The sequence below is a fragment of the Musa acuminata genome, chromosome BXJ1-11, assembly GCF_036884655.1.
Source record: "Musa acuminata AAA Group cultivar baxijiao chromosome BXJ1-11, Cavendish_Baxijiao_AAA, whole genome shotgun sequence".
NCBI lineage: Eukaryota > Viridiplantae > Streptophyta > Magnoliopsida > Zingiberales > Musaceae > Musa > Musa acuminata.
The window spans coordinates 8,445,343-8,459,416 of record NC_088337.1 but is presented as its reverse complement, the minus strand read 5'-3'; positions in this window follow the sequence as shown (position 1 = coordinate 8,459,416).

The window sequence follows — 14,074 nt, the reverse complement described above, 5'->3', positions numbered from 1 at the left end:
CGCTGCTGCTGCCCAGCTAGTGACGACGCCGCTCATCGCCCAGCCAGCGACGACGCCACTCGCCGCCCAACCTGCCACTGTCGATTCCTATTTTCCACTACAGCCTCAACCCCGGCAACACCACACGCAGCAAGCTCTTGTGCGGCCGCTTCAACCTCAGCAACGCATGCACCGACTCCTCTTCTCAACCTCGACCGCTTCAACGGTACCATCATGTCCTCAACCGCATGTGATCCCTCGGTGTCACCAACGCCTCCTTCCGTAGTGCGGTAGAGACAGAGCAACGCTGCCTTCCATCCGCACCGTCTCAACCACAATAGCGACAGGCCCTTGGCGACGCTACCCCCAGCTGCAGCCACATCAACGCAGTCGCCTTCCAACCCCGGAGCTCTCATGCCACGCAGCGATAGAAACATGGCAGCTACTCTTCCTCCAATGCAACGACTGCAGCACTGCCCTTGGCGTCCACCTCCTCGGCAACTTCGCATCAACAGTGTTGATGCCCTTGATAGACACCAAAAACGGGAGTTGAGATTACAGATTTGCATTCTTACGCAATGGCCACTGATAACTCGATGAAAGCACAAATGGAAGCATTGGAAATTGGAATTGAGAACCGACTACAAGAAACACTTAATGATTTCAAAAAGAGCCTACTGGAGAGCCTCAGCAAATTTCAACAAAATGGGGGCTCAAGTTCTACGTTGCACAGATCTAAAAATACAGGAAAAAGGCCCTAAGATTGTGACACAAACTACTTACACATGAAGGTGGAATTTCCAAGATGGAAAGATGGAGATCTAACCAGTTGGATCTCTAGGGCAGAAAATTTTTTCCATTTTCACAGAACTCCAAAAGAATCCAAGGTGGAAATAGCATCAATCCAGCTCGATAGAGATGCACTCTAGTGGTACGATTGGTATGAAACTATTTATAGAGTTCCTTCATGGGAGAAGTTCAAAAGAGGGCTTCTTGTTCAATTTGGCCCATCCGAATATGAGAATGTTGATGGCCTGCTCACCAAAATTTTTCAAACTTCTACAGTGTTGGAATATCATAGTAGGTTTGAAAGATTGTCAAATCAAGTTAGAGATTGGTCGGAATGACAACTTCTGAATACATTTATTGAAGGGCTTAATCCAGAGATCCGATGTGAAGTTAAGGCTCGTCAACCCTGCACTATGACAGCTGTGATCTCATTTGCACATCTACATGAGAAAAAAATTAGCAAGGAAAGATCAGCAAGGGGTTTGTACTATGATGAAAAGTGGAGTATGGAGCACCAATGTAAACAAGGGCAACATATGATGATTGAGCCAATTGGAGAGGAACCGAAAGCAGAAGAGATGGACTCCGATTATAAAGGTATAAATTCTAATGAAGACGTTGAACCTACTGTATATACAATGCATACATTAGTCGACTACTCTAACCAGCAAACTATGGAAGTTGCTGGAACTCTAGAGCATCAGCCTATTATAGTTTTGATTGATATTGGTAGCACTAACAATTTTATAGACAATGAGACTATTGACTGATTGGCCCACCACATTGAAGACTATGACAGATTCAAAGTAAAGATTGTTGATGGACATATTTTCACTTGTGATAGCAAAGGTTCAAAGATAAAATTGATTATACAGGGCCAGAAGTTTCATGCAACGATTACTACACTAAAAGACTGACCTGTTGCTTACAGTATCAAAAAGTGGAGACCATACTTACTTGATCAACGGGTTGTGATGCGTTGCAGATAGTCTATGACTAAAGTGCTGAAAGAAAAGCTCCCCGAGATTGATGCTGCTCAGCCTTGAGGACAAGGCTGATTTAAAGAGGGAGGAACTATTAGGACCCTTTTTCTGAGCTTTTGAATAATGTTTATTGAGTCTATTTAGTCCAATTGTTTATTGAGTCGGTTTGGTTCAATTAGAGTTAAGTAGAGGTTTATTTAATATTTATTTATTATTGGAGTTTAAGTCCTAATGGATTCTGGGTAGAACTCTATAAATAGGGATGTAACTACTTCTTTTCATTTATCTATAAAAAATACTATTCTGTCTTTTGACAAACCCTAGAAGGCCGATCCCCTCGAAGTGATCAAGGAGGGTCGATCCCCTCGAAGCGATCAAGGAGGGTTGATCTTCTCGAAGCGATCAAGGAGGGTCGATCCCCTCGAAACGATCAAGGAGGCCGATCCCCTCGAAGTGATCATCCCTTTCTCTTTTCTTTTTTACGATAAGACTTTAGGGTCTTATCATTCAATATCAAAGCGACGATAAGACTTTAGGGTCTTATCATTTGGTATCAAAGCCTATGATAAGGCCTTTAGGGTCTTATCATTTGGTATCAAAGCCTACGATAAGACCTTTAGGGTCTTATCACAAAAGCATATTTGCTACCTCCTAGGCTTGATATATAGATTGGTCTGAATAAGTCCATGTGGATCAATTGCAAAGGTCTAGAGGTGCTTATTTGATTCTTAGGTTTAAAGCTACCTGTTTTTTGTTTTCCTAATTGACAAGCATCACACACATTATCTTTGACGAAATTGATATGAGGAATTCCTCTTACAAGTTCTTTGGATGAAATTTGAGTGATTAGATTCATGCTAGCATGACCTAATCTCCTATGCCAAAGCAAAAGAATCATCATTCAAAACCGAAAAACACATTTCATTACAAAGGTCATTAATGTCAATGGTGTATACATTATTTTATTTTAATACAATCATAGATATGTTTTTGTGTGGTTTTTCAATAATGCAAGCATTAGATTCAAATTTAACAATATATCCTTTATCACATAATTGACTAATGCTCAAGAGGTTATGTTTTAAACCATCAACTAACAAAACATCTTCAATAAAGAAGTTGGATTTGTTACCTATGGTTCCTTTGCCAATGATTTTACCCTTGTTGTTGTCTCCGAATGTGACATATTCTTTGTCTATACTAGTGAGCTTAGAGAATTAAGATGGATCTCCGGTCATATGCCTTGAGCATCCACTATCAAGGTACCATCTCTTGCTCCTAGCTTGTGATAGTATATATTTCTACAAAAGAGGATAATTTTTAGGTACCCATTTGATCTTGGGTGTCTCAAAAACCGATATAAATTGCTTATCATGTTGCATGGAGTTCATTACGATTCATTTAGGAACCCAAATCAATTTGTTTGGATTAACTTTCTTGAATGGACAATGATAAGAAGCTCTATGTTCATGTTTGCAATAAAAGTTGCATTTGTTTTGGTGCGAAATATGCAAGATAGGGCCTTTAATGAAGGTGGTTTGATTTTGGTGAGAGCATCTCATAAATCTAATTCCACTTCTTTTATGAACGTGACCTTTATTAGTAAGGATCATATTCAATGATTTGCTACCAACCTCAAATTTCTTCAAGGTATCCTTAAGTAGTAAGTTCTCCTTTTGGAGTATTTCTAAATCATGACATTTCGTACATGGAGCTAAACTATCATTATGCTCAATTTTTAATTTATCAAAATTACTAACAAGAGTATCATGCTCCTTTTTTAACAATTTATATTTTCAACTAATTGTTTTGCATTCATCAAATAAATCATGGAAAGCATTTAATAATTCATCAAATGATAAATCTGCATCAATTAAATTTGTTACCTCCTCTCCAATGGCTATTAGTGCATAATAATTAACTTGCTCGGTATTGGGCTCCTCTTCTTCGGATGCGCTTTAGTCATCCCATATTGCTTTAAGCGCTTTTTTCTTTGGTGTTCTCTTCTTGGCTTAGGGACATTCACTTTTATAGTGTCCCGGCTTCTTGCATTCATAGCAAATTACTTGGTCTTTCTTGGGTTCAAATTTATTTTTAGTATCATTTTTAAATTTATTTCTTTTAATAAATTTTTTGAATTTCCTTGTTAAAAGTGTCAAGTCATCGTCAAAGTCCTCATCACTTGAGTTTTCTCTCAAGTGGTCTTCTTGAGTTCTAAGTGTTATATCCTTCTTGTCCTTTGGAAGGGTGTCCTCATGCTCTTCATGAGCTTTGCATGTCATTTCGTAGGTCATTAGTGACCCAATTAATTCTTCAAAAGGAAAGTTGTTTAAATCTTTGGCCTCTTGGATGGCCGTGACTTTAAGGTCCCAACTCTTTGGAAGGGATCTTAAAATTTTATTAACGAGCTCAAAATCCGAAAAACTTTTACCGATTCCTTTCAAACCATTGACTACATCCGTAAAACGGGTGCACATGTCTCCTATGGTCTCACTCGGTTTCATTCGAAATAGTTCCTAAGAATGTACCAAAAGGTTGATTTTTGACTCTTTCACTCTACTTGTGCATTCGTGAGTCACTTCAAGTGTGTGCTAAATATCAAAAGCAGTTACACAAATCGAAACACGATTGAACTCGTGCTTATCTAGTTACACAAATCGAAACACGATTGAACTCGTGCTTATCTAGTGCACAAAATAAGGCATTCACAGCCTTTGCATTTAGAGCAAAAGTCTTCTTATCTAATTCATTCTAATCGATCACCAGAAGAGAAGACTTTTGAAATTCATTTTCTATAATATTCCAAAGCTCAAAATCAATAGAAATAAGGAAGATCCTCATTCGAGTCTTCCAATAGGTGTAATTCGTCCCATTGAATATGGGCAGATGTGTAATAGAGTGACCCTCTTGGTTTCCGGCAAATGTCATCTCTCTTGGGTTTTAATCCAACTAAGAGTGAACCTCGCTCTGATACCAATTGTTAGGATCAAGAGCACACTAAGAGGGGGGGGGGGGGGGGGGGGGGTGAATTAGTGCAGTGGATTAAAACTCATAAGTTTGAAATCGATTTCATAAATATATAGAGATTTCAATTCGACGAAGGATGTCTTAGCTAAAATAGCTCAAGTAAAGGTAGTCAAGAGTACGGAGATGAAAACCGAACGATTTGCAGCTAAGTAGAGAAATGGTTCAGAAAATTAAACACTCATACATTCAAGAGACAACACGATGTATAGTGGTTCAGTCAAATGACCTACATCCACTTTCGAAGTCTTCTTCGATGAGGCTCCCAACTTCCACTAGCAAATCACTTTGAAGGGGAAGGATAAAATACCCTTCTTACAACCTTCTTACAAGTGGTTCACACTCTTAAGCTATTGAAAATAAGACTTTGCTAAAGCTTTTTCTCACTTTCTAACTTCTCAAGAAGGTGTAATCTCTACTGAGAATTGAGGAGTATTTATAGGCCCCAAGAGGATTCAAATTTGGACTCCAAATTTGAATTCCTTTTGGGTTTCCCAGTGCTGGCGGTGCCACCGCCTGTTAGTGTCTGACATTGATAGTGTACTGGCGGTGCCACCACGAGACCTCTCGGGTTCTGGGTGGTGCCACCGCCTGGACTATTACAGCTCACTGGTTGGGCTCCAAACTTGGCCCAAACTAGTCCAAACTCGGGCCCAATTGGCCCCTAACCGGGTTATAGGATTAACCCTTAATCCTAACCCTAATTATATATAAACTATGAAATTAAGACATAGCCCTAAGCAAATTTTTAACCGGAAACTTTGAGTTTCCTTCCGGCGAGCTTTCCGGTGAACTTTCGGTGGACTTCCGATACACCCTAGGATTTCTTCCGGTGGAATCCCAACAGTCTCTCAGTCTTGTGACGAGTTCAACGAGTCTTTGGCAAGTATCTAAACCTTCTCAGTGATCTCTGCGAATCTCCGACGATCTTTCCGGTAGACTTTCGAAAACTTCGGCAAGTCCCCGATTCTTTCTCGGTTGGTTCCGACAGCACTTCCGACAATTCTTCGGACTTTCGGCGGACTCTCGAACACCCATCGAACTTGACTCCGGTAAACTTGCTTTATGTCTTCATGCTATCGTAGTTAATCCTGCAAACTTAACTCAATAATATGGATTAGATCAATTAACCCATCAATTGACTTCATCATTAAAATCCGAGATTTAACAATCTCCGCCTTTTTGATGATGACAATCAATTGATAACGGAGTTAATCATAACTCCCCCTATCTATATGCCATATTATTAGAAGATAAAAAACTTGAATTCAATCTCTTTGAATTCTAGCCTAAAGCGATAAGTTCTATCTAATGAACTTATCGTTATTCTTAATAAACATGAGCAAATATGAAACTTCGTATTTCTCATAATTTCAAGGCATGAAAATTATTTTCAAGCTGAATGATAAAAGATAATTATCATTTCGACAAGAAATAATAATAATTTAAAATTTCAATATGGATCTCATGATATAAATGCAAGGCATGATTTCATATGATCATGAGATGATTGCTTATCATATATATATATAATATGATAAACATGATACAACAACCAATCTAAAAACTTTCATATGCGATATGCTCAAAAAGTTTTACGATGCTTTTAAGGAATATAACACATATAAGATATTTTTCATTGCATTATATAGCATATAAGCTATTGCAATACGATACATATAAGTCATGCTAATTTCATATTTGCACAGTCATCAATCTTTTGCACATTCTTCTCCCCCTTTGTCATCAACAAAAAGGAGATGAGTTTTCAAGCATAAAACTCGTGATCATTGAAGCCATTCATAAAATCATCTCATAAGAAAAAAATATTGAAAAAGAGATGTCAAAATTGACAAAGCTTCAACTTGCATTAAGATCGATCATTCAAAATCGAAAAGAAAGAATTCAAATCCACGAAAACCAAAAAGAGGATGAAATTTTTTTGAAAATTCATGGGATCCAATAATTCAAGGGCTTATTGGATATTTAATAAGACAAGGGCTCCGTCGGATATCTCATATTCGAACATCTACTCATCGCAATGCCTGCCATATGTGTATGACCCTCTAGGCCTAATATCGAGCTGGCCATGAGTCATACCTATCAGAACTCCTTCTAACTCAGTGAATTATTATCTCTATAATAATTCACTTGACTCATTGACTACGGACGTACTAGGCTACTACGCCGTAGTCCCCAGACGATACAGGGGAATCCAATCCATTGGACCTATCTGTCCTCAGTTACCGTGTACCTATAGTCCCTCATCCATCTAATATCCCAAAGATCGTATATCGAGCATGGTGCTGTCAGACCCATACAATTTCTACTCTAGTCTCGCTCTAATCGGATTCTCTTGGAGAACTCTTTCTCTCAACACCCGAATGACCATGGCCAGGGATTTGTTTGAGCAAGAACACATGGGATATTCCTCTCATGACACTGAGAGTGGATAATCCTCTATCGACACTTAAAAGCCCTCGTAAGGTCGACTACCACTCCTAATGGCCAGCTGTACTAGATCTGGGATAGCTAAACCTATAAGTCTAGTATCAAAGAGTAGAGCACTCATACAGGACATCCTTGGTTTCTCAAGTCTAAGGACCGGATATACTACTAGGACTACGGAATCACTATCTGACAATAAGGCATCATCAACCATCCAGCATTCCGTAAGCGGATCAATCAATGAACTCATTCTCCAATGAGCACCTATACTGTATCCCTAGTGTCCCTACACGAGCAGCTATGAGACCCGCTGCATCCATTATATGGATGGGTATACAGCATACCAGTCTGTCCGGTTATCACGATGTCCCTCTCAAGTAACCTATGACCGGGATTATTTAGGATATGTGTTTAAAGGTGAATCGATCTCATTTTCGTGATCTCATCATGATCTGATTCCCATTGCACAAATCTAATGACATCACAATATATATATGCATATATGCAATAGTTATAAAGTGATATATACCAAAATATAATAAGCAAAAAAAGATTCTGTATCAAGTCACACGTGTCATCATTCACGTGATTGGCTTGCTGGGCACCTATGATTAGCACCATATCCTTCTTGTTCTTTAGAAGGGGGTTCTCGAGCTCTTCATGAGTATAGCACATCATTTCGTAGGTCATTAGTGACCTAATAAGTTACTCGAGAGGAAATGTTTTATGGTCCTTGGCCTCTTAAATGACCATAACTTTTGGATCCCAACTCTTTGGAATGGATCTTAAAATTTTAGTTACTAGTTCAAAGTTAGAAAAACCTTTACTAAGAGCTTTTAGTCCATTGATGACATCCGTGAAGCAAGTGTACATGTCTCCGATGGACTCACTTAGTTTTATCCAGAAAAGTTCATAAGAATGTACAAGAATGTTGACTTTGGACTCTTACACTCGGCTACTGCCTTTATGAGTGACCTCAAGAGTTCTCCAAATATCAAAAGCCAAATCACAAATCGAAACATGATTAAATTCATTTTTGTCAAGTGCACAAATCAAGGCATTTATAGCCTTTGCGTTTAAAGCAAAAACCTTCTTCTCCGATTCATCCCATTCACTCATTAGAAGAGAAGATTTTTGAAATCCATTTTCGACAATATTCCAAAGCTTGAAATCCATGGAAATAAGGAAGATCCTCAAACGAGTCTTCCAATACGTGTAATCCGACCCATTAAACATAGGCGGACGTGTAATAGAGTGACCCTTTTGCATGCCGAAGTAAGCCATCTCTCTTGGGTATTAAACCAAATATGAGAGTGAGCCTTGCTCTGATACCAATTGTTAGGATCGGAGCGGCACTAAGAGGGGGGGGGGGTGATTTAGTGCAGTAGATTAAAACTCGTAAGTTTAAAATTGATTTCGTAAATGTGTAGAGATTTCGATTCGACGAATGATGACTTAGCTAAAATAGCTCAAGTAAAGGTAGTCAAGAGTACGGAGATGAAAACCGAACAATTTGCAGCTAAGTAGAGAAATGGTTCAGAAAATTAAACACTCACACATTCAAGGAACACCACGATGTATAGTGGTTCGGTCAAATGACTTACATCCACTTTCGAAGCCTTCTTTGATGAGGATCTTAACTTCCACTAGTAAATCACTTTGAAGGGGAAGGATCAAATACCCCTCTTACAACCTTCTTACAAGTGGTTCACACTCTTACATATTTTTTCAAAGAGAAAGACGGAGGTGAACACTTAAGCTATTGAAAACAAGATTTTGCTAGAGCTTTTTCTCACTTTTTAACTTCTCAAGAAGGTGTAATCTCTGCTGAGAATTGGGAGTATTTATAGGCCCCAAGAGGATTCAAATTTGGGCTCCAAATTTGAATTCCTTTTGGGTTTCCCGGTGCTGGCGGTGCCACCGCCTGTTAGTGTTTGACACTAAAAGTGTACTGCGGTGCCACTACCAGACGTTTAGGGTTCTGGGCGGTGACACCACCCAGTCCGGCGGTGCCATCGCCTGGACTATTCCAGCTCACTAGTTGGGCTCCAAACTTGGCCCAAACTAGTCCAAACTCGGGCTCAATTGACCCTTAATTGGGTTATAGGATTAACCCTTAATCCTAACCCAAATTATATGCAAACTATGAAATTAAGACATAGCCCTAAGCAAATTTTTAACCCGCAACTTCGAGTTTCCTTCCGACGAACTTCCGGCGGACTTCTGATATACCCTAGGATTTCTTCCGGCGAACTCCCAGTAGGCTCCCGGTCTTGTAGCGAGTTCAAAGAGTCTTTTGCAAGTATCCGAACCTTCTTGGTGATCTCTGCGAACCTCGGACAATCTTTTCGGTGGACTTTTGAAAACTTCGGCAAGTCCCCGATTCTTTCTCGGTTGGTTCCGGCAGCACTTCCGATGATTCTTCGGACTTTCGGCGGACTCTCGAACACTCATTGAACTTGACTCCACTAAACTTGCTTTATGTCTTCATGCTATCGTAGTTAATCCTGCACACTTAACTCAACTATATGGATTAGATCAATTAACCCATCAATTGACTTCATCATCAAAATCCGAGATTCAACACTAATTGAGTAGGAGTCTTGAGTGTGAGTCCTATTAGGAGTTGGGGTTTAGAAGCCCTATAAATAGTTATATATTTATCCCCTTTTAATAAGCAATAGATGAATTTTTCTTAGCAACCTTGAGCAGCAACTGGGAGGAAGGAACCCCTATAGAGTTCCAAGAAGGCCGATCCCCTAAAGAGATCAACCTTAAGCTGAGAATCTATAAGAGTTCTATCAAAGAATAGGAGGTGGCAACCAAGAGAAGCTTTGGCCTATAAGTGTTTGGTTCCCTCCTATTTATAGAGGCCCCCTATCTACTTAACCATAATAGATCATACTCTATTGGGTATTGGATCTCCATCCAACTACACAAGCCTATTAGATTAGTGGATCTCTATCCAATAATCTCTCATTGGCATTTATTGGATCTCATCCATAGGATCCAATAATTCAAGGACTTATTGGATATCTAATAAGATATGGGCTCTAGCGGGTATCTCATATCCAAACCTCTACTCGTCGCAATGCCTACCAAATATGTATAACCCTCTAGGCCCAATATCGAGCTGGTCTTGAGTCATATATATCAGAACTCCTTCTGACTTAGTGAATTATTATCTCCATAATAATTCACTCGACTCATCGACTACAGACATACTAGGCCAATACGCCATAGTCCCTAGACGATATAGGGGAATCCAATCCGTTGGACCTATCTATCCTCAATTGTAACATCCCCCATTTAAAAAAAAATTTAGTAAATACTTGTTTGTAAATATGAGGATTATTTAATAATTTTTTTATTAAATAATATTATATTAAAGTTTATGGCTAAGGACCTAAGAGTAAATATTAAAATTTTGATATGATTTATAGAATATTCAGAATTGAGTAAATAAAAATAAAATAAAATAAAATGGAGGATATGTGTCATTAACAAGGATGAGCCACTTGCATTTATTTTAAAGATTGACACCTAAACCCCCATGCATGCTTGCCACCTCACTATTTTAGCATGAGCCAAAACCTAAGTAATTTAAGGCACTATTAAAAAGAAACTTTGCAGCCAATGTTAGTTTAAGGAGAAGAATAAGAAGAGAAGAAGAAGAAGAAGAAGATGATGAAGGAGAAGAAGAAGAAGAGGAAACTTTGTTTGAGGTTTTGCATCAACTCCCTATATTTGGGAATCAAACTCATCTAAGGCAAGTGTTCTAATCTCTTCCTACAGAATTCCTAATCTCTGTTTTCCTTTTAATTCTTTATAATTCAAAAGATTTCAGCTTAGTACCAAACCTTTCTTTCCTTTTGATACAAAGTCATGAATCTGAAATTTTTTGGTAATTTGACTTCTATACATTGTTTTGGATCTAACTTTTAGCACTAAACTCTAATTTAGGCAAACCTAATCCATTTGAAAGTAGACTCAAATATCTTTATTTGACACTGAGATTGAATGATTTGGAGTTTAAATGCCTACTAAGACTTCTGTTTCAATTAACCATACAGATTCTGCAAAATAGGGACTGAAATTTCTGACCTTCTGTTACTAAATTGCTCATAACTCTTTAGAGAAAATTCTGAATTATACAAAGCTTAGTTCTTTGGAAACTAGATTCACATATCTTTCTTTTGAAACCTAGTTGGAAATTTTGAAGTACGTTTGCCTTCTGAAACATCTATTTAAATTGATTCTATCAAGTCTACAAAACAGGGATGATCAATTCTGACCTTCCTTTACTCTATTTGTTGTAACTTCCTGTTAAGAACTCAAAAAATTATAAATCTGAGTCATCTGAAAATAGATTGATACAACTTTCTAATGACACCTATTTTTAGTGATTTGGAGTATGTTTGGTCACTCGAACAATTCAGAAAATGTACCATTCAAATTCTGTCATAATTGAAAACTTTGTTGGGTTTTGCCTATTCAATTTTCATCCTATTGAAAATATGATTTCTGCTAAATTCTTCTTCAATTGAGCTTTATATTAGTCCTTTGAAGTTCTTATATTGTTCATCCTGAAATTATTGTATATCTGAAATTTATTATGTAATGCTTTGTTTGCATTTCCTTATTTGATAAAGGCACATGCATATCTTCGTTGTTCCGCATGTGCTTCTGATATGTGTCAATGTTATTGTTCATACTACCCTTTTGTACTCTGGTGTCTTGTGGGATATTGTGAACCTTTGCCAGAAATGGTAAAGGGAGTTATGCTTAGAGCCCGCGATTGCTCTACCGGCCCCATTGACTTCACTCAGACGTGGGTGGATGGAGCTCCCAAGCGTGGGAGACTTATGCTTGGTGGTCATCCAGAAATGGATGAATCACATTATGTATGTGGTCCCACAGCGCCCTCTATGTTTATTGATATGATATCCAAAGCTTTGTTTATGAGTTCATATTATGCTTTGGATAAAAAATGGAATGTATACTACATCAAAAATGACATACAAGCTTGTGTTTATTATTCGGTTCACTTGTTATACTTTGAAGTGTTTCGTTTGTTATTATTATGCCCCCAAACACTCTTACGCCTTTGATATGCGCCTAAATACTTTATGTGTCATTTGATACATGCCTAAATGTTTCTTTTGCCAATGAAATGCTCCAATTTCTTTCTCCTATTATTATGTCTAATGCCTGTTTTTAAATGAGGTAAACCTTTGTGATTTTATATCAAATGAGATGACTTCAAATGAACACTTGGATTTCTACTTTTGTATCTTGATACTAAGCCTGCTTGAACTTCTCCTATCGCCATGGATATGTTTGATGCTTGCTGAGCTCTTTATGCTCACCTCAGTGTTATATAAATTTTTCATGGCAGCTTGTCACGCACTGAAAAGCTAGAATTGGGTTAAAGCAGGGAAAGGCTAGAAGATTTTTGAGCTAATCTTTGTTGGATGATAGGTTTTTGTTGTATAGTATACTTTACTTCTGATGTAATGTTAAGGATCTGTTGATACTTATGTGTTGTAAAAGTTTAAAGGACTGCTTATATGTATGGAATGATAAGTTTAAGTTGTGTAAGGATAAGAACTCATGGTAAATAATTATCTTTTTGTGATTGTATATACTTCTACGATTATGGATTTGTTTTGTGGATGAGGTTTAGTTGAGTTGCCCTTGGATTTTGTGAATCTCTGAGTGAAGTGGATTATGGTTTATGTAACGTACGGGTTTATGAATTATGAATATTGATTTTTGAATGATTCTTAGTACCCTTAAATTGTTAGATTGGATCCTGGATTGAATTGATGATGAATTATAATATCATTGATTTTAGATAGGGTCACACTTCCTGAATGTGATAATTTGGGGGGCGTGACAGAGTTAGTATCAGAGCATGATTTGAGGATTTCTAAGAATTTTGATATGCTAGATGTGTAATAAATTTTGAGGTTTAGTGATTTCTATTTAGAGACCGATCAAAAGGTTTTTTTTGTTATTTTTAGGAAGCAAGGATGACGAGGTCATCTAGTTCTCCTATTGCATCTACTTCTGATCAATTGAGTGGAATTATGAAAACTCTAGAGGCGATGACACAAGTAATGCAACAACAAGTCCAACAAGGAAGAAATGATGAAGCTGGGAATTCAAACCAGACTAGGTTGGGAATTGAACAATTTAAGAAGATTAGTCCTCCCAGTTTTAGTGGTGAGCTTGATCCAATGGTAGCAGAACAATGGATGATGCGGGTGGAGAAAATATTTGATGTTTTAAATTGCCTAGATGATAAGAAGGTTTCTCTTGCTACCTTCATGCTAGAAGAAGAGGCTGAGCACTGGTGGCGAACCATGAAGAGGATTTCTGAAGCTCGACAGGAGCCAATCACTTGGAAGGTATTTACAAAAAAGTTCAATGATAAATATTTTCCAGATTGTATCAGAGAGCAGAAAGAATTGGAGTTCCTGAATCTCATCCAGGGAAATTTGACAGTAGCCAAATATGAGTCTAAATTCACCGAGCTCTCTAGATTTGCCACACATATGATTGATGATGAATATAGGAAAGCAAGAAGATTTGAAAGAGGATTAAGGCCGGTAATAAGAAGCCGGATATCAGTTTTAAAACTCCAAGTATACACTGATGTAGTAGAAAGAGCTTTCATACTTGAAAAAGACTTGGAGGAGATCCAAGAAATCAGGGACAAGAATAGCAAGGATAAGTTTGTTGGTAAAAGTAAGAGAGGAAATGAAGCAGAAAGAAATAACAAGAAGGTAAAGGTACCTAGATTTGAGGAAGGAACTCCATCGCAAAGAACTCTATCGTGTACAAAA